At 40.7% G+C, this 27655-nt stretch overlaps 2 long non-coding RNA genes across 2 annotated transcripts in view; both read left to right on the top strand.

Annotated features, from left to right (window-relative positions):
* The window catches only part of LOC122466799, a 433007-nt gene that overhangs the window by 67583 nt on the left and 337769 nt on the right, over positions 1-27655 (top strand). The window lies entirely within an intron of this gene.
* LOC122466798 lies at positions 174-26603 on the top strand. The gene is made up of 3 exons (XR_006292619.1): positions 174-341; positions 10143-10150; positions 26592-26603. It is a non-coding gene; the product is annotated as an uncharacterized LOC122466798 (long non-coding RNA).

Consider the following 27655-nt stretch of genomic DNA (forward strand, 5'->3'; position numbering starts at 1 on the left):
CTATCAATTCCCCCCCACTCTTCTCTTCTGCAGACTAAATAAGCCCTGTTCCCTCAGCCTCTCCTCATAAATCATGTGCCCCAGCCCCCTAATAATTTCCATTGCCCTCTGCTGGACTCTCTCCAATTTGTCCACATCCTTTTTGCAGTGGGGGGCTCAAAACTGGACGCAATACTCCAGAAGTGGCTTCATCAGTGCTGAATAGAGGGGAATAATCACTTCCCTTGATCGGCTGGCAATGCTCCTGCTAATGCAGCCCAATATGCTGTTAGCCTTCTTGACAACAAGGGCACACTCTTGGCTCATGTCCAGCTTCTTTGTCTCCTGTAATCCCCAGTCTTGTAATGGTATTGACAATTATGAATGCATATCTTAATGCTACATTACTGTGTATTTAAAAATATGTATATAATAGCAGGCTTAAAATATATCTTTTGTTAGGTAAGGTGATTCCATATTTTCTATGAGAAAGAGAGTCTAGCACACTAAGTAAATTTAGGAGTTCAGTTCTGTACCTGCCTCCTTAGTCACTCGATCATAGCTCCTGGACCAGACTCAACAGGCTATTCTGACTTGTCCAGCATTAACATGAACATAAGAATGGCCCCACTGGGTCAGACCAAGGGTCAATCTCTCCCAGTATCCTGTCTTCCAAAGTTGCTAGTGCCAGGTGCCCCAAAGGGAATGAACAGAACAGGTAATTATCAAGTGAGCCATCCCCTGTCGCTCATTCCCAGCTTCTGGCAAACAGAGGCTACGGACATCATTCCTGCCCATCCTGGCTAATAGCCATTGATGGACCTATCCTCCATGAATTTACCTGGTTCTTTTTTGAGCCCCGTTATGGTCTTGGCCTTCACAGCATCCTCTGGCAAGGAGTTCCACAGGTTGACTGTGCATTGTGTGAAGAAATACTTCCCTTTTATTTGTTTTAAACCTGCTGCCTATTAATTTCATTTGGTGACCCCTAGTTCTTGTGTTATGAGAAGTAGTAAACAACATTTCCTTATCTACTTTTCTCTACTGTTTACCAGATTGGCTTGGTTTCTTATCTATACTGTCACTGTGGGGCAGTGTTGCAGATTGTAACTCATGTAGTGCAGGAGTGCCCAACTCAATGGCTGGAGGACAGTTTACAATGCCTAGCCTCACTTGATACAGAGGCTGTCCTCTGGTTATGGAGCCTGGATAGTGAGCTCACGCCTATCTACATGGGAGAAGAAGTAAGGTGATATATTTTTGCATATACACAAAATATGCAATAAATGTCTGCATTTATATTTCACATGCAATAGACACAGTCTACTCTACGTATGTGCACACATAATATTTTTGAAGATTAATCCTTAAATACATTTTCCAATATGTTCTAAAATGCATTAGAAATAAAGCTAGATAGATTTTTTGATAGAAATGATAGATTTTTTTTTTAATTTATACTTTACATATTTCTCCAGCCCTTATGAAAATTACTTCTCATCCATTTTGATTGTTATCAATGTGTGCCTTCTGCAGAGAGCTGGTAATTGGCAGAGATGACCTAATAGCCTGCTGATGAACTCTTTCCCCAGGAGAACTTTGTCTGATTTGGGAGAATCATCAACAGCCAAGTATTGAATTAAGACTGATAATAAATCCAGTTGAGGGCACTTGTTTACATCATTGTGCACCTGAGGATCACCAGCCAGGTTTGTATAGATAATATTTTTATTCATAGTTTCCACTGAAAGATTTAATTGTAACCAAAAAAATATGTCTTTGCGGGAACAGAAGCCATTAAATTAAGGTCCTAGGGTGTGGGTTGATATTTGTGGTGCTTTATGACTCTGATATATGACAATTTAAAAATATATATACATTTATTTGCGTGGAGGAGCAATCTTTGGCCCTCATTATCAGGTTCTCTTGTGTTCAGAAAGATGGACATAATTGTGAAAGGAGGAAAGCATCATAAAAAAAAGACTACACTTTGGACCATTTTTCCATGATCAGAGCGTTGGTCAGAGAGGATTAATGGCTCAGGAGCTGGGTTCGTCTGTCAGCAGTAACAATTCCAGGATTCTTGCCTTTGTCAAAATGGAATATATCCATCTGTCCCAGACAACTATCACATTGCAAGATATGTTGCTTTTTAAGTTAATGATCTCTTTTGTGTGTGTGGTATAACTGTTCCACCCATTCTCTCAGAGAACGTGAGGGCTGCTTAAGCAAAGAAATAGAGCTGACCTTCACACTCTGGGATGGACCTGCCAAACATAATTGATGATGCTGGATAGGGATCACATCCCTATGCACAGGGCTGGTGTAAGGTGTTTGAGGATAATTAGTCAGATGATTCTTTGGGGAACACTGTAAACTTAATGACTTATTTTACATTAAGTGTGGGGATCGGGAGAGCCACCTCTGTTGTGAAAGTGCAGTACGCTTCCAACCCTGGTGCTTGGTTTGTATTTTCAAGGTTATCTTCACAATGAAAAGATCTTGAAACTTTTTCTTTAAAAGCAGCTGAGAGAGACTCTTCTTTACAGGGTGGCCCAGGGCAGCAAGTTCAATGGAGCCCATCAGCACCTAACAAATTCAGAATTAGTTTATTATTTATATTTCTAAAGCACACTGCATGAGAGTCTAGCCAATCAACCCCCATTGCCATTGATATTCATAGGACACGCTTGGCTAAATTGGTATATGGTGTGTCACTAGTTTAAGCTAGTTTCTGTGGGGAATCTTTGTGGATTAAGTCACACTGGTGTGTTGTACTCAAATTGAATTTGATTACAACAAATTGCTTTTCTCCTTTAAATGGGTTTCTTTCCAGTTACTCGCAAAAAGAAAAGGAGGACTTGTGGCACCTTAGAGACTAACCAATTTATTTGAGCATGAGCTTTCGTGAGCTACAGCTCACTTCATCGGATGCATGGTTAGTCTCTAAGGTGCCACAAGTCCTCTTTTTCTTTTTGCGAATACAGACTAACACGGCTGTTACTCTGAAACCTGTTTCCAGTTACTGATTACTCTTAAAAGCTCCCCTTCTCTAATCCCTTAGTGCCCTAGAATTCATATGGTTTTGGGACCCAAGACCTGCTGTTGGCATTGCCCACAAACTGGAGACATAGCTATTACTTAGGGCTTCTTTACACAGTGTGGTAATGCACATTATGGGAAGGTGAGATTTCTAAGTGTGTATTTGAAACAGTACTACACTAAAGCACACTAGAACACTTTTTTATGCACACTAGCCTGGTATACCCAGACCAATTACTATGGAACACATTCGTGTGCTTTACAAATCACATCCCATAGTTCACTTTGCTGCTCTGTGTGGTCAAAAGTCGGTATTTGTGGTAACCAGTGATTAAATTCCTAAATACATGATGCTTATTGAGGGTCTACCAATGTAAGGATAAATGCTGGTGTAAGTGCAGATTCCATTAGGGAATTTCAATGGAACAGCAGCAAGACTATTTAGAGGTTAGGGAGAGTTCAGTTGGAAAATTTCACACTACATAGAATTTTATGGAGTTTATTTTTCTTTGTGTGTATCATTTTACTTCTGCTTTGCCATTATGAATATTGATTGGCCTACCCTTTTACTCCAATGAGTGTACAGCTTGGTTAGCATTTATTATAAGTAGAGCTGTGGATTAATAGCAGTTAACTCATGCAATTAACTAAAAAAATTAATCACCATTAATCGCAGTTTTAATCGCTCTATTAAACAATAAAATATTATTAAATATTTTGGGTGTTTTCCTACATTTTCATATATATAGTATTTGGTGTTGTAATTGAAATCAAAGTGTATATTATTTTTTTATTCTAAATATTTGCACTGTAAACATTATAAACAAAAGAAATTGTATGTTTCAAATCACATTCTGTAAGTACTGGAGTGCAATCTTTGTCATGGCAGTGCAACTTACAAATGAGATTTTTTTTGTTACATAACTGCACTCAAAAATAAAACAATGTAAAACTTCGAGCCTACAAGTCCATTCAGTCCTACTTCTTATTCAGCCAATTGCTAAGACAAACATGTTTGTTTACATTTACAGGAGACAATGCTGCCCTCTTCTTATTTACAATGTCAACAGAAAGTGAGAAAAGGCATTTGCATGGCACTTTTGTAGCTGGCACTGCAAGGTATTTACATGCCAGATATTCTAAACAGTCATATGTTCCTTCATGCTTTGGACACCATGCCAGAGGACATGCTGATGATGCTTATTTTAAAAAAATATGTTAATTAAACTTTTGATTGAACTCCTGGAGACAGAATTGTATGTCCCCTGCTCTGTTTTACCCGCATTCTGCCATATATTTAATATTATAGCAGTCTCGGATCATGACTCAGCATATGTTGTTCATTTTAAGATCACTTTCACTGCAGATTTGATAAAACACAAAGAATGTACCAATGTGAGATTTCTAAAGATAGCTACAGCACTCAACTCAAGGATTAAGAATCTGAGGTGCCTTCCAAAATCTGAGAGGCATCAGGTATGGAGCATGCTCTTGGAAGTCATAAAAGAGCAACACTCTGATGCAGAAACTACAGAACCAAAACCAAAAAGAAAGCTGCTTTGGATTGTGATTGAGCAGAACCTGTCATCAGCATGGATGTGTGTCCCCTGGAATGGTGGTTGAAGAATGAAGGGACATGTGAATCTTTAGCGCATCTGGCGCACAAATATCTTGAGACGCCGGCTACAAAAGTGCCGTGAGAACTCCTGTTCTCACTTCAGGTGACATTGTAAAGAAGAAGTGGGCAGCATTATCTCCTGCAAAGGTAAACAAATATGTTTGTCTTTGCGGTTGGCTGAACAAGAAGTAGCACTGGGTGGACTTGCAGGCTCTAAAATTTTACATGCTTTTACTTTTGAATGCAGTTTTTTTGGTACATAATTCTACATTTGTAAGATCAACTTTCATGATAAAGAGATTGCACTATAGTACTTGTATTAGGTGAATTGAAAAATACTATTTCTTTTGTTTTTTACAGTGCAAATACTTGTAATCAAAAATGAATATAAAGAGAGCACTGTACACTTTGTATTCTGTGTTGTAATTGAAATCAATATATTTGAAAATGTAGAAAACATCCAAAAATATTGAAATAAATGGTCTTCTATTGTTTAGCAGTGTGATTAATCACAGTTATTTTTTTTTAATTGCGCGATTAATCACAATTCATTTTTTTAATTGCTTGACAGCCCTAATTATAAGTCAGAAAAATATTGGAATATTTGAGTGAGGTAAGACCCTAATGAGAGAGACCATGAGACATCAAATGACTATGGTGTGAGCCTGATTCCTCTTCCTCTTACACTGATGTAAATCAGGAGCAACTTTATTCAAGTCAATGCATTTATACCGGTGGAAGTGAGAAGAGAATCTTTAAATGCTGCTTGAAGCTCTAAGGGCAGGTCTTCACTACCCGCCGGATTGGTGGGAAGTGATCAATCTATCGGGGATCGATTTATCACGTCTCGTCTAGATGTGATAAATCGATCCCCAAACACACTTCCCATCGACTCCGGAACTCCAGCTCGCGAGAGGTGGAAGCAGAGTTGATGGGGGAGTGGCAGTGGTCAACTCGCAGCCATCCTCATGGCCAGGTAAGTTGACCTGAGATACGCCGACTTCAGCTACGCTATTCGTGTAGCTGAAGTTGTGTATCTTAGGTAGACACCCATCACCCCCACCCCCAGTGTAGACCAGGGCTTAGTAAAGTGTAATGTATGAAATAGACTTGTTCTTCCTGATATTTTGAGTCTTTCTTTAGGTCCATAAAACTTGCCAATTCTAAGCAAACGAGCAATACAAGTTCTAAAGGTATTGTGTCAGAATACCATTTCTTTAAGAGACATGTTGCAAGTACATATTCAGACGTTTCACATGGGCCACAAGAGGAGCAGATCTTGTTGAAAAGGCTCTCTGGAACTAGGTTTCTGTTCATTTCAAGATTTAGCCTTATATCCTCAAATAAGCATGAGGGTTGAAAAATCTCTTCTTGGTGTCAGTAAGTTAATTGTCTTTATTTTTAAGAATTGGGAAAGAGCCTTGGAAGTAGCAGGAAACCACTCTGCAGATTAATTTCTCTTGTTCCTTTTAGAGATTCATACATTCATGGTGAACAGTTTAACTGACAAAGTTAAACAAATTCTTGGGTAATTGTTATTTTTACTGATTTGTTTGCTTTTTGTAATTGTTTGAAACTTAATACGGGGTGTGAACATTTTATAAAGGAAAACTTAATTGCATGAATGTTTGTCAATGAACAACAAGAAAGAGGGTGCAAACATGGTGGACCAGATCCTTAACTGGCATAAATTGTTTTAGGATTTGGTCTGGTGACTCTAAATTCAATTTCTTATTTGCCAAATTGTCAGAAAATATTTTTTTTGCATTTACCCACATCTAATTTGTTTAGGAGAGGAGCAGCCATTGAGCAATCGAATTAATAAAAATATAAAATTAGGGACATGTGGGTAGCATTTTATTAATTTTAAGAATTTCCAGAGGAAGAACATTAAGGATTAGAGAGGAATATACTCCATTAACACTTGTATGGGCCATTAACTTCCTCAGGGGTGTTGTGAAGATTAATTAGTTAATGTTTCTAGAGTGCTTTGAAGTTGTAAAGTGCTATGTAAGTGCTAAGTACTATTATGGAATTGCTAAATTATTTTTTAAAATTGTGGTTACTAAACATTTTTTGGGGAAAAACACAATTAAAATAAAAAGAGAAACAGATAGAAGTGATCCTTCACAAAGGTTAATACACAGAACATTTTAAATGTTTCTTTTATGAGTTAAATAGGAAAACTTAATGAAAACATAAGGATGTATTTTGTGTGTGTTTGTGAGAGAGAGGGAGGGAGAGATGGAGAGTAATCATTGGGATAACCTATTGATAGCCACAATATGGAAGGATATAGAGGTCTTGCAGTGCAGAGGGTTTGTGCTATAATTCTTAAAAACTAACCACTTCAATCAGAAATATAGATAGGGAGATATAGACAGAGAAGAGAGAACACAAAACCATAAGGAAAAAGAGCAGGAAGTAAATTGAAAGGCAATGCCTTTCCACAACTCCAAAGCAAAAATATTACCTGACAAATGTACATATATATTATCATTCAGTTACTGTCCAAGGCTCTGATACTGTAAACTGGTCTCCATGAGCTGACTTCTGTGCCTGTACAAAGCCCTAATAAGCCAGAACAATTCCAGACATTCCACAAGGAGCAGTTTGCAAGATGAGGACCTCTGTATTTTGAAAGCGTGTCATTCGATATATGAAAAAACTGCTCAAAAGAATCAAAATCTTGAAAAGTTGTTATTACAGGATTCTGCCTCTTTGTTTTTGCCAAAAAGAAAAGGAGTACTTGTGGCACCTTAGAGACTAACCAATTTATTTGAGCATAAGCTTTCGTGAGCTACAGCTCACTTCATCGGATTGTTTTTGCCATAATTCATACAAATTCAGTTTTCAGTCAACTTTTGTAGGAGTATCATTTCACTAAAATCATTCTAAAATGCATTTCATTGCAATTAGGTACCAGAAAGCTGGAAATGTTATAACAAGAATTTGCTCCCACAAAAGTTGACTTCATAAACATGACTGTGTACTGTAATATGTTCTGCAGTACAGTTGCTTTTTCATTTTATTCTTCAGTCCTTATTTTTTAATTTAAACTTTGCTAGTAACCTGTGGTAGCAATGCCATTTTTAAAGTATTCATCTCATTTCAGTTTTCCTGGCAGGTTCATGAGTTGACATCCTTTTACGTGTTAAGAGCTTTTCCCATCCAATGTTTTATTACTTAACATTTGTTTTGGAAACATGGAATCTATCTTTTTTTTTTTTAAGAAGTCACCCTTTTGTGATGCAGGCTGAAACGTTGAGTGTGATTTTTTTTAAATATGTCATAAAAGAGTTTCTAACTGAGGAATATATATTTTTAAAAAGATTAGGAAAACCAAAGGCAACGTATTGAGCCAATAATGTATTTGACACCATTTTCATAATTTGTACTTTGCCCAAAAGAGAAATTCAGTTCACTCCAGATTGTTCAGCTACCATTGTTCATCTATAAAACAGCTAGCAATATATTACTAATGTTAAAGATGCTGCTGCAACATACGTATAAACATTTCCAGCATACACTAAGATTTAGGAAATGTTATTTTCTCTCTACTGTGTAGTTAGAATTTAGAAAATACTGTAGCATTCTGCAGATTCTTTTTGGGGAAATATTTCTGCTACTCCCTAATAATTTAGGACATAACTACTGGTAAAGACAAAACTCTTGACTGCCTTCCCTGGAGATGGCTATCACGTCTATATGGAAGGCCAGTTCAAGCTCTACACGTTATATAAGTCCCACTTTAGCCAGTCTAGTATAAGATGTACTTACAAATTAAGATCCATGTGGGTTTAAGTGAGTCTCAAGTGGTGCATACCCTTTGTGGTGTGTCCCTACGGAGGGATGCATTTTATCGATGGAGGAAAACCTATTTATGGAGCAATAATACTGATGTGTCACCAAAGGTGTACAAATGAGGCTGAAAATTTGGGGCCTAAGTATACTACAGACCTTGCATTGCTCCTCTGCATAGGGTTGAATGGCAGTTTTGCCTGAAGAATTCAGGGTTGGAGGTAAAATGTCAAAAGCACCTAACTGGTTTAAGAGCCTGAGTCCGATTGATTTTCAAACCAATTTTCTGCCAATTCAAGAGTGAAATACATTTTTAGAGCCTGTCCTAATCCCACTGAAATCAAGGGCAAAACTCTCTAATTGGTTTCAATGAGAGCAGGATTGAGCTTTTAAAGCCTGAACCTAGGAAGTATTAAGCACCCACAACTCCAATTTTAGTCATGGAGGATTCTTGACAGAGAAAGTCCACAGCACCTTGCAGGATGGAACCATTTGTTGGGAAGAGATGTGCTGTACTTACCTATCATTGATCCTAATACCCGATTGTTTATAGTTACAGAATACAAGTATGGAGAAAATGTTTTCTTATGTCTTAAACTAACAGAATGAAAGATTAGTAGGTTTGGTACTATTTAGTGGTTCCTAGAAAGTTTTGGTTTTCCAGAGGAAATTAATATGTAAAAGTGAAAGATTTTGCTTTTGTGTACTGGAGAAATTGCATGAAGCAAAGGTAGAGAAATAATTTGTACACAGGCTTTGTAGCAATAAATGGGGCAGTTTAGGGAGGGACCATAAGTTAGCCTTTGCTTTTTATGTTCACTGTTTTCACTGAAAGATTTAAAAAGAAATGAAAACGAAGCTGAATCAAGTTAATTTATCATGACGGTCCCTAATCATGTCTTAGATAGTGCACATGATTTGCCTACATATTCCTATCAGAAAGACATCATGAACAAACTCCATTAGAGATTGAAATCTTTGGCAAACCCATTAGCTCCCAGCCAGTATCTGAGTGTAGCTAATCCCTTGGGTGCTCATCCTACTGCAGAGCTGCTCACGAATCTATGCATAGCAAGCAGCAGCACAGCTTGGTTCCCAGTCTGCAATCACTTCAGGCAACAAATACAATTGTCAGTGGCTATAACATGGCCACAAAGATGGGCCTAGAGCCCCAGACCTTCAGCTCCAAAAATGCAAGCCTCTGACACTTGAACCAAAGGAAAACTACTATTCCTATTATTCCTTTAGCTGATAAGAGTAGCAGGAATACTAGGCCCCATCTAAAAAAGAAAAGGAGTACTTGTGGCACCTTAGAGACTAACCAATTTATTTGAGCATAAGCTTTCGTGAGCTACAGCTCACTTCGTGCATGCATCCGATGAAGTGAGCTGTAGCTCACAAAAGCTTATGCTCAAATAAATTGGTTAGTCTCTGAGGTGCCACAAGTACTCCTTTTCTTTTTGCGAATACAGACTAACACGGCTGCTACTCTAAAACTAGGCCCCATCTATGGGTCCATTACTCACTAAGCCACGTGCACACAGCTGGCACATTATATCTCTTTTATTTGAAGATGCACCCATCCTTTGACTCCTTTTTTTCTTGCAAGGGGTGCAAAAGCCTTGTCTGTCTATGTGCAGTTGACAGGAGGGGAGCCATAGAACTGGGTCTACAAAGGAAGGAGACAGAATATTATATGCAGTTTCTACAGTGAGATTTCTTCTATCCCTTTCAGTAGGCTGGAAAATAATTATCTATGGATACTAAATAAACAAACAAACAGAAAAAAATGCATCCAGTAGCACACAATGTCAAAGTAAAAACATACTGGGAAAATTTCTCAGGTCACATTCTTCAGGAACTTGGGACATACTTTTATCTAATGTATTTTACATATTCTCCTTCGAGAGGTGTCCTGTGGGTGCACCACTCCAGGCCAAGGTGCATTCCAGTGCATCCGATAGGAGATTTTCACGGCCGTACCCCTACGGGCCGCACACGCGCAGTGCCTGCCTTGTGAGCTTGAATAGCGCGTGCACGGCCCGGGCTCCTCAGTTCCTTCTCTGCCGTCCCCGGCTAGAGATGGAGTCCAGCAGTCATGCTATATTTCACTCTCCCATCTTCCTCTCAGAGCTTTTAGTTCATAGTTAGTTCAGTTCTCAGTTTAATTTAGATAATTTAGTTATTAGAGTTACTATTTAAAAACAAACAAACAAAAAACCTTCCTCAGATATGGACATGCCTGGCTCTCCAGGCTTCAAGAGATGTGGCTCCTGTAAAGATGACATCCCCATTTCAGATGGACATTCACAGTGTTTATGCTGTTTGGAGGAGTCTCATGTACCCCAAAAATGTGTCCACTGTACTAAACTTAAAGCACAGACCTGCTAGGACAGGAACAAAACAAAAAACCAGCCAGCTTCCTCACCCCTCAGGGAACGCTCCTCAGCTAAGAGGTGTCAGATGGCATCCACTTCTCCAGTCCTCTCCAGTCCCCATGGCTCAGCACTTATGACTCAGCAGGCACCTCAGGCACTGACTGTGAGTCGGCTGCTCAGCAACCAGGTGCCACGGCTCAGGGCTTACAGCTGCCCACCCCAGCTGCCCAGCTCTCCATGGGTCACCATTCACAACATGGTGCCGGTGGCTGTCACGGTGCCGAGAGCACAAGTGGATGCCGTGGCACTGCCGTTTGAACTTTTGGCACCTCTTCCTCATCCGCCGCAGCCGACACTCCCTGCACCGAGCCTCCTACTGTCGCCTGCCTGCCCAACAGTGCCCATGTCTAGAGCACCTACTCCTGTGGTGCAATATGCACCCCCAGTACAATCTTTAGTGCAGACACTTATGCCGCCTCAGCAGATGCCTCTGCAGACTCTGCCTGCACCAACTGCAGCGACACCAGCTCCATATCAATCATCCTTCACTTTTCTCATGCCTTACCATTCGGCATCTGGAGTCACTGCACCACCTCAGTTCCTACATCAGTGGGACTTACTGGTGTCCCATGCCCCTGAGTCTCCACTGCTGGGCACCAATGTATCACCAGAACCTTCAGCACCCTATCTGAAGTACTTCCCTACCACTTCAAGCCTCTCAAGTGGTGAGGAGGAGGAGGATGTTGAACATATGTTTTCCTCACAATATTCCCCCCAGGTTTGGTCACCTGCAAGTGGGAGATGCACTAAAGCACTATCCTCCTTTCCTAGTGGCTACCCACCCTGGTATGGTAACCCCTGTATGGTTACCATAACCACCAATACCCTTTCCTGGGCAATGGCCACACTGGGGTCCATGGAATTACAAGAAGACACAGTCAGCCATTCACCATGCCTCCCGTAGGAAAGATAACAGACCCTCCCCAATGGTTTCTTACACTGATAAACAGATAAGACTGTAATTAGCCACTCATCCCGCACAGGACATTGTTCCCAACACCTCTCCTACAACGATACCACCACAGGAGGCCACGGTACCCCTACCACCTCCCACTACTGATGAGCTCACTCATGTTCAGGATTTATTTAAAAGAGTAGCTGATGAGCTCAAAATTACCCTGGAGGAGGTACCAGAAACCCACCACGAGCTCACCAACATATTAGAAACTACCACCTCCTCCAAAATAGCTCTGCCAATTAATGGGGCCATTATGGAATCAGCAAAAATTATCTGGCAGACCCCGGCCATGTTAACCCCCACTAGCAAGAGAGTGGACTGCAAATATTTTGTCCCATCTAAGGGTTCTGAGTTTCTATTTACACACCCATCACCCAATTCGCTAGTGGTCAAGGCGGCCAACCAGAAAAATAAACACCAGCATTTCCAATCCACCCTATCTGACAAGGAAGACAAGAGAATGGACTCATTTGGTTGCAAAGTGTATTCATCTTCCACCTTGCAATTTAGGGTAGCAAATTATGACCACAAAAATTACGATAAAGTAATGCAATTTATTGATGATGTGTCTGAAGACAAACAACAACAATTTAAAGCAGTGATGTCCGAGGGCCAACTGATATCCTGGACAGCTCTTCAGGACGCCCTCGATGCTGCGGATGCAGCCGCCAGATCCACAGCCATCGTCATGAGGCATGCCTCCTGGTTTGCTTCTTCCTCCTTTCTCCGGGAGATATAGAGCACTGTCGAGGATCTCTCCTTCGATGAAGACAAGCTCTTCACATCTACAACCACTGAGGTCCTCCATTCCATTAAGGACTCATGTGCCACACTCAGATCTCTAGAAATCCAGACACCTGCCACAAAAAAGAGACAGTAAAGATATCAGCCATACCAGTGACCACACTACCATACTTTTTCACAACATCAACACCTAAGACAATATGATATGCAGCAACAGCAACACCATAGACCCTGAACCCAACAACACTTGCTGCCTCAGGAGGTATAACACCTCATACAACTAGGAGCAATAGTGCGGGTACCAGCTCAACAGAGAGGGAAAGAGTTTTACTCCCACTATTTCTTGACAGAAAAGAAAAATGGCAGATGGTGCCCTATCCTCGATCTTCGATACAGAGTCCAGATACAGAAATTCTGGATGATTACCCTATCAACGATAATTCCGACGCTGGAGCAGGGAAATTGGTTTTCAACCCTCGACCTCCAGGATGCATATTTTCATGTCGCTATACGCCCTGCCCTTTGACGTTTTCTCAGATTTGCTGTGGGTGTGGAACACCACCAATACAGGGTCCTGCCCTTTGGCCTTTTGACTGCCCCACGTGGCTTCTCAAAAGTATTAGCAGTCATAACAGCACATCTCAGGAAAAACAGGGTCCTCATTTTTCCTTACCTAGACAGTTGTCTCCTCAAGTCCCCCACCCATTGCATCCAAGTGACTTCTACAACTGTTTACTGCTTCCACAACCTGGGTCTGCAAATAAACAGAAGAAAATCTACCTTACAATCTATCCAACAAATCGACTTAATCGGGGCCCATCTCGATTCTACCACAGGTCTTGCCTCACTTCTACAGGACGGATTCCACACAATGGGCACCCTCATTGCCTAGATATGTGCCAGCCCCCAGGTTATGGTCTGAGATTCCCTGAAGCTGTTGGGACACATGGCTTGCACACTTGTGGTCCCAAATGCCCACTTGTACACGCGATGCCTTCAGGGATGGCTAGCCACAGTATAGAAACCAAACATGTACAGATTAAACAGATTGCTAACTATGACTCCAAAAGTCAAGGACTTGCTCCTATGGTGAACCTCTCCTGTCAACCTCTGTGATGGGGTTCCCTTCTGGCAAGAACCCTCTTCAATGATCATCACTACAGATGCATCCCTCACATCTTGGTGCACTGCCAAACACACCTCCCCAGTTTCTGCCCCACTCCCACTGATACTAGATTACCGGCTGGACCTTAAAACATCAGGCCTTTCCACGAGCTCAGTCAGGGTCCACCTTGTGGCAATCCCCACATTTCACCACCAGGTCAGCAACACTACGGTCTTTGCCCATCCAGTCACCAAATGTTCCTGAAGGGCATCCAAGCATTATATCCAGACATAAAACCACCTGCTGAGCCCTGGGACCTAAACCTCGTCCTCAAAGCCCTGATGTATAAACCCTTTGAGCCAATGGCTACCTGCTCCCATCTCCACCTATCCATGAAAACCTCCTTCCTGGTAGCAATCACATCTACCAGACGAGTAGGAGAAATGGGAGCACTCATGGCCGAACCTCCATATACTACATTCTTCCGTGATAAGGTCACACTCTGTACACATCCAAAATTCCTTGCCTAAGATGCGCTCCTGAATGAGCCGATGCACTCCTCAATGAGCCAATACACCTACCAACATTTTTCCCCAAACTGCACACTAACACTTTTGAAACAGCAGTGCACACTCATTATCCTTCTACCGGGATAGGACAAAACCGTTTAGACAGACCCCCAAACTTTTCGTCTCTACCACTCCGTGATCACAGGGAAAAGCTATGGCTACCCAGAGACTCTCCAAAGATTGCAGACTGCATACATCTCTGTTACCAACTGAAGCAAGTTCACCCTCCTACATCAGTTTGGACACACTCTACTAGATCTGTCTCCACCTCCACTGCCTTTCTCCGTAATGTCCCGCTTTCTGACATATGCAAAGCAGCTACCTGGGCATCAAACCTTACCTTTGCCAATCATTATGCTCCCATGCACGCTATAGCATCTGACACCAGGATGGGTAGTTCTGTCTTATCAACAGTCTTCCTACCTGATCTGAAGTCCCAGCCATCCTAAGGGATACTGCTTTTTCAGTCACCTGGAGTGGAGCATCCACAGGGACATCTCTCGAAGGAAAAGAGGAGGTTACTTACTCTGTGAAGTAACTGATGTTCTTCGAGATGCGTGTCCCTGTGGGTGCTCCACTACCTGCCCTCCTCCCTTTTACTTCGGAATCTGGAGCAAACTCTGTTATAGAGAAGGATCTGAGGAGCCCGGGCCGTGCACACGCTATTCAAGCACTGACAGATCGTGAGGCAGGCACTGTGTGTGCGCAGCCTGTAAGGGTACTGCTGTGAAAATCTCCAATCGAAGGCGCTGGGATGCACCTGGACCTGGAGTGGAGCACCCACAGGAACACTCATCTCGAACGTCAGTTACTGCATAGGGTGAGTAACTGCCTCTTCTTCATCGTTGCAGCCAAACATGCACTCAAGATGTGCATTGCTAGAGCTAATCATCTCTAAATCTAAATGAGGTTTATCTGACAGCCTTGGTAACTTTGAAATACATCTGGTAAAGGGGAACAAGTGAAAATTGACAACATAAATTTTAAAAGAGATAAAACACTGTGTCTGAGACTGGAATGTGCTACCTAATAAAGGGAAAACTACCGAGAAACCACTGCACTTAGTGCATTTTGGCCTTATTCTTTACATTCTGTCTCAGTCTTAGTGTGTGTCATTGCTGAAAAAGCCACACCTGGTTTAATAACCCAGTTGCTCCAAAATTAAATATAAGAGGATCTGATGCACTTTATATGTGCACATAGACTCTCCACAATGAGAAGAGGAAATCTGGAGTGCACAGTACAGATCACCCTTTATGACATTCCGTATCAGGACACCTTGCTGAATACTAAGTGTCCCGCTTTTTCAAAGAAATCCTGTCTGACAGAGCTAAATGTCTGTTCTTTCTTATTGAGCTAAACTCAAAAGCTGACTACTGAGAGAGCACTGAATCTTCAGTTATGTTTTCAGACAAGTTTAAGGTCACTCAAGACAAGGGGGGAAATACCCCCAGTGCTTTCTTGGATTGACTGCTAATTGGATGCTAAGTAAAATCCGGTAGAAGAATCTGAAGAAGCTAACAGGAAGTGACAATAAAGAAAAAATCATATCTGTTGGTCCTGTCATTCACTGGAGAAGCCTGCCCTCCCCAATGAAATGTATCTTCGGATAGTTCCACCTTCAAGACTCTTAGCCCTGGATCACTGACTCTGACATCCCAGAATGACTCCAGCCCCCATGAGGAAACATCTAGCTGCCTCACCAAGAGTGCTTCTGGGCTGAGTGAGAGAGGTTCTTGAAATCAGGAAGATTTTACATTTCTCGTAAAGATTGGCAAAATGCCTCTATGAATAAAGTGGTTGTGGAGCCCAAGAAGCCCCTGGAGCTTCTGCAGGCTGACAGTTGCTGAGGCAGTTTGATACTCAATTGAACTCTGCTGTGTGTTATTAATTTACTATATAATTACATTATAAAAGCAGATTACTCCACTATTTCATTACAGTTATTGTTATTGGTTTATGAATTCATTACTTGCCTTTTCTCATTGCTGTTAATTATACAAATACAATTTGCTTGCCAACAAATATGCTTGTTTCTGATTAACCCCTTCACTAATGGTCCTTGTTCCAAATTCTGTGATGTTGCAGAAAGCAGTGATGTTCTTCCATAGTGCCATTACTTCACTGGAATGCCAGTGCTTTAGAGATGTCTTTTGTGGTATGTGGGACAGCGATTCATTTTTCCTAATACATCAGATGCAGGTCCATGATGAAACAGAAATAATTAGCATCTAGTTTGTGCAATCCTTAATCAACTTGATGAGCAATTATGCAAGTAAACCCATGGAAGTTAGTTAGCCAGTCTATCCATGTGAGCATAAGTAAGTGCTATTCTGTATGAGTGAGAAGTAACCGTATGACCATGTAGTCATAAATGTTTGTCCTCATGTCACTATACAAGTACTATACAAGTCTTCTTCAGTTTCCACATCGCAACTTCAGCAATTTTATCTTCCAGGAATATATGTGTGTGTGTGTGTATGTGTATGTGTCTGTATATATAGTATAATCCAGTCATACAATCCACTTCTATGACTACTGCTATATTAATCAAATTCCATTATATCCCCAATATCACTGTACACATAGTGAACTAATGCACCACATCATCCTGAAAACATTAAGGGAAAACAAAATAAATTTCTTTTAGTAAATGAAATTATAATTGTATACTTTGAAATTACACCTCAAAATAGAAGGCTACAGGTTTTCCAACAGCACAGACTTAAGGTTGAGTGATGTTCTGGCTTTTTAATCAGCTGTATTCATACGTTCTTAATTTTCTCAAAACAAATAAACTTTGTACAGAAATTTTCCAGGCTTAGTCCAGGGTCAAGGCTGAATTTTCTGAAAGTTTGATAAGTCTCTAGACAGTCTAGAGGGAGGATGAGGGAGGGAGAGAGAGAAGTGGGTGGGAAATGGATGAGGGAGGGAGAGAGAGAAGTGGGTGGAAAACTTTTTCAGCTTTAAACAAATGTGACACAGAAGTGGCTGCACAAAGTTGGCAAGTGTCCAACTTGGACACTTGTTGGAAGAGCTCCTTCACCAATTAGAAAGAATATATAGGCAACTGAAAAGCCATTTCTGAGCCTCCTCAGTAGATATATGACAAAATTTAAGCAAAGCTTAGTAAAGAGAGCTATGTGAAATACAGTTTTGCTTTATGGAATTTTACATAAAAATTTTCATTCTTCTGTTTCATACAATTATTAGAGCTGGATGCAAATTAGAAGTGTTCTGTGAATAACCCTCCTTTTGTATCTTTCTTTTTAATGCTTGGCGATACAAACAATTCAAAAAGAGTGAGATTTTCCAAAGTGTTCAGTGGTGCCCTAATTCAGCTCCCATTGGAGTCAGTAGAAGTTTTACCATTAACTTTAATATGATAATTTAGGCCAACACTGATCACTTAGGAAAAGTCTACCCTAAATGTTTAAACTTAAACTTTAGGTTTTAGATTTTTGTTTATAATTTTCTATTACAGTCTTTGGAACAACATATCTTGCCTCACTTCAGTTCTTCATTCTTTGTTGCATATTTTCTCCTGTGGACAGTTTGGCTCTTGCTTCCTCTTCTATTATACTGAGCATCTAAGTTACAGGAAAAGTATATTCTATACTGGTTCTTTCCCACCCCACTCCCCGGGGGATAGGATTTCTTAATAGTCTCATACAATTATTACATCTGCAGACATCAGTGATGTCTACTTTCTAAGTAGTCCAAATTAGTTCTGACATCTTAAATAGTCAGTAGAATGGTAGTAATTCAGGTGAAATGTTAAGTGGTAGCTAGAGAACTCAAGGCAAAAACTATGGAGCTTATTTTTCTGGTTATGCAGGTTACATTTAAATTATATTGAATTTTCACTTGTATCCTTAGGAAATTGGGTTTATATGACCTGTGGTTCACTCATTTTTATTCATCACTGTTCACACAGATTTTAGGTAGTGACAAGTATTGCACTACAGCCTCAGTTTAAGTACATTTTTGAACAGCATTAAACATAAAAATTATAACAATCTCAACTCAGTAACATTTGCCATTATTTTATTCAGTAAGCTGCTTTTATACTTGGCAAAAATTCTAATGTTGAGATTCATTTTGAACACAGGTAGTTATTCCAAAGTCCCCAATATTCATGCTTCTAAAAGAAAAAAAGCATTGGGTATTCCTGTATCTGGAAGTAAATAACTACTTTAGATGTAGTTGACCCTACTTCTTAGCAGGTATTTGAAACACTGTACCTGGTGTTCTGCAGTTTATTGCAGATTATAAAGTATAACAGTTTTTCAAACCTATAATCTAGGACATAGCCAGAGTCAAAAATATAATGTCTTGCTCCCCACTCTGAAAATTATTTCAGAGGTTCATGTCTGCTACTGCATATTTATTGTAAATGAACATATTGGGGAAGGGCTCCAAAATATCCTCTGGGAAACTGCAGAGTTGCCATTGCCTAGAGTACTGCCTCCTGAAGGCCATACTGTTAGGAATTATACTCTAGCACTGAGCTAACGATATTAAATCTCATTTTCCATCCCATCAAAGTCAATAGGAACTTTTGTTTTCTTCCAATCAGAGGGGAGTTCCCACAACAAATACTGCTGAATAATGGGACCAGAATCTGTCCTCCAATACTCATGTATAACTGCTGTTGATGCCAGTGGAAGTGGTGGACTAGTATCTGGGGACAGAATTTTGCACAGAGAATTGAGTCATAGAAATGATCTTTTATTTTGTAAATTTAATACTTCTGAAAAATGCTAAATTAACAGTCTTGGAAACTGTTTACCCAGAGAAGGGGATATAGCATGAGCAGCAACACTTCACATTTCCCCATAACTAACCTAACCACATCAGCCATGGGATGGGGGCATAGGTGCTGAAACAGTTTTTACACTGGGGGTGCTGAAAGTCATTGAACAAAACTGTAAACCCTGTACCTGCTTCAAACCACTTCAAACCGGGGGTGCTGCCACACCTCCAGCACCTCTAAATCCAGCACCTGTGGATGGAGGGGATCCCTTCTAGGAGTAAGAGTAGCTATGCTTCCATAACCCTGTAGTGCCAAAGCATTCCACCTCTATAAGAACACCACCTCCCACAGTCATGGCAGTGAGGTTGATGGAAGCTGCGTCTACACCGGTGATTAGGTGAACATAGCTATGGCACTCAGAGTTAAGACAACCTTCACACTAGGATTTTTTCTTACACTTACACTTATAAAGCTTGTGGACGATACTAAGTTGGGAGGGGTTGCAAGTGCTTTGGAGGATAGGATTATAATTCAAAATGATCTGGACAAACTGGAGAAATGGTCTGATGTAAATAGGATGAAATTCAATGAGGATAAATGCAAAGTACTGCACTTAGGAAGGAACAATCAGTTGCACACATACAAAATGGGAAATGACTGCCTAGGAAGGAGTACTGTGGAAAGGGATCTGGGGGTCATAGTGGACCATAAACTAAGTATGAATCAACAGTGTAACACTGTTGCGCAAAAACAAACGAACAAACAAAAACCAACAACATTCTGGACTGTATTAGCAGCAGTGTTGTAAGCAAGACACGAGAAGTAATTCTTTTGCTCTACTCCACTCTGAATAGGCCTGAATTGGGGTACTGTGTCCAGTTCTGGGCACCACATTTTAGGAAAGATGTGGACAAATTGGAGAAAGTCCAGAGAAGAGCAACAAAAATTATTAAAGGTCTATAAAACATGACCTATGAGGGACGATTGAAAAAATTGGGTTTGTTTAGTCTGGAGAAGAGAAGACCGAGAGGGGACATAACAGATTTAAAGTACATAAAAGGACTGTTACAAGGAGGAGGGAGAAAAATTGTTCTCCTTAACCTCTGAGGATACGACAAGAAGTAATGGGGTTAAATTGCAGCAAGGAAGGTTTAGATTGGACATTAGGAAAAACTTCCTAACTGTCAGGTTGGTTAAGAACTGGAATAAATTGCCTAGGGAGGTTGTGAAATCATTGGAGATTTTTAAAAGTAGGTTAGATAAACACCTGTCAGGGATGGTCTAGAGATAATACTTAGTCCTGCCATGAGTGCAGAGGACTGGACTGGATGACCTCTCAATGTCCCTTGCAGTCCTATGATTTTAGAGACAGAAATTCAGTATAGCCTAAGTTCCAAACATCTCCAGTCTTTGGGGGTTCAGAATCAAGATCCCTGGTTTGTGAGTCAGGCCTGTCAGTGTCTACATGTGTGCTCAGCATGAAATCCCAAGCATAGCTCTTCTTAGCCTTCTGCTCCATAATCCTGGTAAATAGCCCCATATGGAAATCATGATGCACATGTGTCAAAAACTTTGTTAAGCAGAAATGTTTTAATGGAGTCTCTTTCTTTCTGTTCTAATCATTGATTCAGTTTATAATAGGAAAATAATGAATGAGCTGTATAGTTATACACCCATCCTCTTTCTTACCCTAGCAAAAGAGAGAAAATACTGTTGATCTAAGCAGCAGATGGATAAAGTGGTTAATCTCTGCAATTTGATGGGAAATTGTAAGAAAAAGCACAAATTTCATGCAGATTTATTGGGGAAAAAAGGTTGAATATCATGGGAATTTCAGCAGTGATGAGATTTGACACATCTGTAAAATTAGTTTAGAACCATAACAAAGACACAGTCCCACTTGTAATGAATTTTATTTAGAAAGCAAATAATGCATTTACTTATTTCTATAAAGAACTGATATGGTGTGAGAATGGGCTGCAGTAATGAATCTTAGAAGCATTTTGCTACCTCATTCGGTAGTTTACCTATAAGTATAAGGCAAGACTTGAGAAGAGTCAACTCATTTTGCCCAGATTTTACATAGGGCTATGCATATGATAGCAGTGAAGAATTAAGTGGATTACACAGAGAAGATGACTTGCTGAGATAATTATGTTAATGATGATATAGTCAAGCTTTCGGTTATGAAATCCTCCCATTTTCTTTTCCTACAGGTTCAGTCAAAAATTTACTCTAGGGTGAAACTTGGCAGATCTAGACTCTATTTAAAGGACATTTTTACATAAATCTGGGAGAAATTACTGTAGTTCTTGTGTTTTAAGAGCTCAGCAAAATGAATTTAACATTTAGATAATATATAATATTTGGCACCTCAATATCATTCAACAAATGTTTCTTTTACAACAAATGTCACAGGATTGATGATACAGTAATACTGTGATATCCTTGCTCGCTGTTATTTATGGGAACAACCATTCCATTTTGTGGTGGATGAGACACCCCCCTGGTTTCAGAATGCCATAAAAGACCATAACGTGTGGATTATCTGTTGGTACCTCTTACTGCAGCCCTGCAAGGTTGAAGTATGACCTTGAGCAGGACGTGACCACAAAAATGCAGGCTTCTTTTTGTGGTATGGAGGAGACCTGTCTGCATAGACTGTCCTTGCAGAGCTCAGCCTGAAGGGGAGGGTGTGTGATGGGGTTTAAAGACCCCACACGAAGGTGAAAGGAGTGGTGGAACAGTATTGGGCCAAGAAGCTCCCACCCTTCAGCAGCTGCCAGGCATGGTCCCTGTAGAGTACCTCCTGAAAAGAGAGCTCTGACAATCTGGCAGTGGGGATCATGGAGGAGAGATGGCTGTAAGAATGCAGAGAGGCTTCAGTTGCTTAGGCAGAAGGACTCTACGAGGGAAGGAAATGGACTGTGAATAAGACTTGGCCGGGATCCCCTTACTCCCAGGGAAGGTAGGAAGCTGTCCAGGGGAGGCTGATGTGGAGTAGCAGCCAGAATGAGCTACCTCTTGCCTCTGTCCCTTAGGTCCTGGGTTGGGACCCAGTGGCAGGGGAGGGCCTGGGTCCCCCTCTCCTTCCCTCTTCCCCCCAGCCCCCTCAGAGTTTCTGGAGGACTCCAGGAGGTGGATGGGCCATGAACTGTGGATTAGCCACCAGTCCCCTGGACAAGCCACACTGACCACTAGGCATGCTGGCCCCCGAGGGAAGCCTGCTACACTCACACCAAATAGCACCTTAGACTACAAGTAATTCCGCTGAACAAAATAGGGCTATTCATGGAGTCAACTAGATTAATGACATCACAGTCTCATCCTGTGGGAATGTGAAATAAATGTTATGGGGGGAAGAAAAATTAAATGACAAAGAAAATCTTGTTTGGTTACAGCAGGGATTATATGCCAGTTGCTGGGACTGGACGAGAGGGGATGGATCACTTGAAAATTGCCATGTTCTGCTCATTCCCTTTGAAGCATCTAGCATTGGCCACTGTCAGAAGACAAGATACTGGGCTAGATGGACCATTGGTCTGACCGAGTATGGCCGTTCTTATGTTCTTATGGATTTTCTAAACAGCTGACTGTGAAGTTAAGTGCCCAAATCCCATTGAAACTTAATGGTATGTGGGTGTCTGACTCTGATAGAATCCTTTGAAAATGCCATCCAACATGTCCACCACTTGTATGTCTCTACCTGCTCACCATGGTAAGTGCTGTTATCTGTTAAGTAATAGGGACATGTGTCAGGATATGGTACTGTGAAGATATTCAGGCTGACCAAACTAGTTGACTTGTAAAAAGAGAGAAGGGAAGGAGGATGGTTTTATTTATTTATGTATACATATAATTTAGATATTTTAGGACCTTTCTATGTTACTGCACCTGTACATATAGTAATCATTCTTGAGACAAAAATAGTTGTCATAAAAAAATGCTTCATAGTGTATCCCATAATATTGCAAATAGCCCAGTTAACAACTAGGAACCCTGTCATAAGCTATGATGCACCGTAAAAAGAAGCACCCCTAAGCTTTTTATTCACTTCTCGCCAAAAATCTTTGAAAAAGACAGATGAGCCTGAAGATCAATTAATGTGGCTTTGTTCGAGGAAGCAAGTTCCCGGAGTATTAAATGTGTGAGACTATATAACCAAACAAATTTTTACTTCCACATAAAATATGTAAATTTTAGTACTTTCATTGTACTCAATGGAGTGCAGTGAATGGCTTTAAAGAAGCTGCCATGTTCTAGGCAGTCAATTAGTAAGCTAAATACTTTCTTAATAGACTTTCACAGCATTTTAATCCTTAATGGAGTGCTCAGATATGACACTATTTTGCCACAGCTTGGCATATGGTTAAAGCAAAATTAGCTACATTTAAGTTCCACAACTACATTTGTTGTTCCCTCCATGTACTTTATTCCATAAACAATGCTAAGGCCTAGACTGTGGTGTTTAACCATAATCCCTGGGTAGAGGATGGTATGGATCCTTGCCACCACAGGAAGAGCAATGAGTTTGTTCCTCAAGTAGGTTCCACCTCTCCATGTGCTGCTCTTTGCATACGATTGGGCATTGGTTGGATTGTGCATCAGCAATATGGTAGCAAAGATAGCTTTCCCTGCACACCAGCACTGTTCTGCAGTTAGTGAGGACTATGGATGAGGCTATGACCATTTTGCTCCCAAAGGAACAAGCAGAAGAGAGTAAACCCTGAGTTCCCCAGAATGCCATGATTGCTATTGTGTGCTGCTCATAAGGAACAGCACGAAGCGAGGAAGAGAAATGACACACAATGGGGCTCTCTCTGTGTGTGAATTGAATTCTAAGAATACTGTATATAAATTAAAGAAGTAAAATGACTCAAAAGTCCTATCCAGTGAGAGAAAGTTCTAAGTTTTATACAATGTAGGAACACAGCAAGGAAATTCATATTTTACTCTCCATGATTGAGGTCCCTTCCAACCCTGATATTCCATGATTCTAGAAAGGTTTGCCCCTCTAATATATTTCTGATGCCCTTTGTGTTGCCTAGATGTCTGCTTATTCATGATAGAATAATTAAACCAGTATTGTAAATATTTCTCTTTCCTTTTGGGGCCTTGATTCTTTTCCCACTGATGTCAATAGCAAACTACTCCAGCAGCATTTGCATCTGTGCTTAAAGTTAAGAACAAGGCTAAGAGCTTTCCTGAATGAGGATGTTTTTTTCCTGAAAATGGTTGTGTTACAATCTTGGCTGAGCTCCCCGATGAACATTTGCCAGGTTGCTGGTACTGGACCCAAACCTTTGGATTCCGTAGGCCCTTAGGCTTGCTGGGACTGGGCAGAGTGTAGGCTCTGGCTCTGGGCCTCTAAGTACACTCTCAGGGTCTAGGTCCTCTATCCAGCACTTACCCCAGAGATCAGAGATGCAGTCCAACTGCCTAGGCCCTGAAAGTAGTGCTGACTCACCCAAGCCTTCACAGTAACTATTACCTGGTCCCCCAGAATTCCACCAAAGTTGTGAACCCTCTGGATTACTGTTTCACCTGCGGGGCTCTTCATGACCGTTAAAATAAGTAACCCACTGGCTTTGCAAAGGAGTTTCTAAACCAATCATATTTTACTCTTAGTGAAACACATGAGAGTTACAGATCTATGGAAGTTAACAAAACCTGCAGGCAAATCCCTGCCTGAGCTTCCTCACCCTGCCTAAGAATCCTTTAGATTTTAATCACAATTCTTCCAGAGGGTACGCTATTCTTCCCCTCCTGCCTGGCCTTGTTTTCTGATTAGACGATAAGAATTGCCAGACCTATGGGTAAGACCAGAAGTCCATCTAGTCCAATATCCTGTCTTCTGATAGTGGCCAATGCCAGGTGCCCCAGAGGGAATGAACAGAACAGGTAATCATCAAGTGATCGATCCCCTGTCGCTCATTCCCAGCTTCTGGCAAAGAGAGACTAGGGACACCATTCTGCCCATCCTGGCTAATAGCCATTGATGGACCTATCCTTCATGAATTTATCTAGTTCTTTTTTGAACCCTGTTATGGTCTTGGCCTTCACAACATCCTCTGGCAAGGAGTTCCACAGGTTGACTGTGCGTTGTGTGAAAAAAATACTTCCTTTCGTTTGTTTTAAACCTGCTGCCTATTAATTTCATTTGGTGACCCCTAGTTCCTGTGTTATGAGAAGGAGTAAATAATACTTCCTTATTTACTTTCTCCACACCAATCATGATTTTATAGATCTCTATCATGTCCCCTCTTAGTTGTCTCTTTTCTAAGATGAACAGTCCCAGTCTTATTAATTTCTCCTCATATGGCAGCCATTCTATACCCCTAATTATTTTTGTTGCCCTTTTCTGTACCTTTTCCAATTCCAATATATCTTTTTTTGAGATGGGGCGACCACATACACATGCAGTATTCAAGATGTGGGTGTACCATGAATTTATATAGAGGTAATATGATATTTTCTGTCTTATTATCTATCCCTTTCTTAATGATTCCCAAAATTCTGTTAGCTTTTTTGACTGCTGCTGCACATTGAGTGGATTATCCACAATGACTCCATCACTACAAGATCTCTTCTGGTCTTCCCCCTACCTTGCTGCACAGTAGCCTCTGAAAGTTTCATTCCCCTTTGTTAGATGACTCCAGTAGGTGGCTTCCAGACCCTAGTCAGGCAATTTGTTGCTTAGCTACAGTCCACCTGGGAGAACTGGTTCTTCTGAGCTGCAGCCACCTCATTGTTCTAAGATGCTTCCATTTGAATGGAAGACCATTTGACTCTTGATTGTTCCCTATTGCTAACCCCCTGCTAGTGAGCACACCAGGTCTCTGCCAACCTCTCCTGGATTCCCAGCTCAGTAAGGAGGTTAAAAGATAACACTGAAGATGCCATATATCTTGCAATCGAAATGGCATACACAAACAAAATGGGATTTATAATTTGATGTTAACATAAACTAATCTGGCACAGGGCTTAAGGGAGCAGTCTGACCCAGATATGTAAGTGTTATGGCCACAAATTCCAGAGGAGAAAGAGATCTCTCCTCTCTCTATTAGAGAAAAAGCACAAGTTTTGCCACAGAGAACTTCATTTGTAGAGGCTACTTGTCCACAATTTCTTTAATGACAATTGGGAAGTCACTGTAACTGTACATTGAATTTGGATTTGGGCATGTAGTGGGCTTGCAAAGACATTTTGAGAAAAAAACAGTTCTTACTTTGTGGCAAAGAGCATATTTCCAGGCATCCAGGACTCTGTTCAAAGGATCTAATTGTTCTTGGCTCCTCAGTGAGAATGTCTCAGTGAGAGAAAAAGGAAACCAAGAACTTCACAGAAAAAATATGACACAGAGGACATCAGCAGAGCTGAGGATACTTCTGAGGATACCCACCTATCCATCACTGTAATGAAGCTGAATAACTAGCTTGAGTTTGGTATCACTTCCAGGTGGGACCAGGCAAGCTGATCCTTTGGGGCTGGAGAGTGGAGATAAGCCTGCGAAAAGTCACTTGGACTACTAATCCAAACTATCTGTGTGGTATAACAAATGAATGAAGTGGTACAGTCAAGGAACTGTTGCCTGTGGTGTGTGGGAAGGGACTTAGACTGACAACTGCCAAAGTTACTGCATAGATATATTCTATTGCTATGTTTTACTAGTTTATGATTGTGTTCCCCTTTTTTTAAGGGAAGATTTCCTTGCGTATACATGTTTGTGAGTGGAGAAGTTCTGCTTGTTAAGGGTATGCAGGGAGGGTGTGTGTCTAGGTGGGTGCGCAAACTGGTTTATTTATTTGTCAAGAGGGATCCTAGATATATTGAATTTGGTCCTTTTTCCTGCTGTTCACCACCTTGCAGAAGGGTTACTAACAAAAACGTCAAAGCTAGAGATTGGCGACACAAGTAAACTTTTTCTCTGCCTCCTGTCCCCAAAGGAACAACCAAGCCGACTGCACAGAGTAAATAAGGTATACAGTATATTATACTACTTCATTCAATTTCATTTGAACCATTATGTATATTGCCAAATGTACTATTTGTATAATTTGTTTTCTGAGTTATTGGTAATTGTTATTTACAGGAACTGCATTGCCTAAAGGTTGATTTATGGAGAAAGAAATTTAGCAAAAAAGAAATGTATGAGTCCTAAGTTCTTATATAGCTGAACTTTTGAATATGATATTCATATTTTTCACAAGCAAATAAGGATTGCCCTAATCTTTATGTGATATATATGTCTATTTGATAAAGTATACGTGGTAACATAATAAAATGGATACAAATTACAGTAATGGAATATTTCATCTGAATTAAGATACCCTTGAACAATAGTAGGTGGTGAAGTGATTCCTCCCCTTCCCCGATCTGATGTAAATGCTGGCAGTTTGCTTGCTATTGTTACATTGTTGCGTTCAGTGGATCACATTTTCCAGAGGATAGTAAACAAGTGAGCTGTGGCTCCACTGACCTTGCTGTTGGTAGGCAATACACCACTAAGAAAATTACCATTGATGGCAATAAAAATGAGGTCTATGACCTTATGCTGTCTTATGAACAAATAGAACTGACTACATGTAGAAGGCTTCTGCTACATTTTTTTCCGAACTGATGACTAATCTAAAAAAGAATGTGTG

The sequence above is a fragment of the Chelonia mydas genome, chromosome 8, assembly GCF_015237465.2.
Source record: "Chelonia mydas isolate rCheMyd1 chromosome 8, rCheMyd1.pri.v2, whole genome shotgun sequence".
Lineage (NCBI taxonomy): Eukaryota > Metazoa > Chordata > Testudines > Cheloniidae > Chelonia > Chelonia mydas.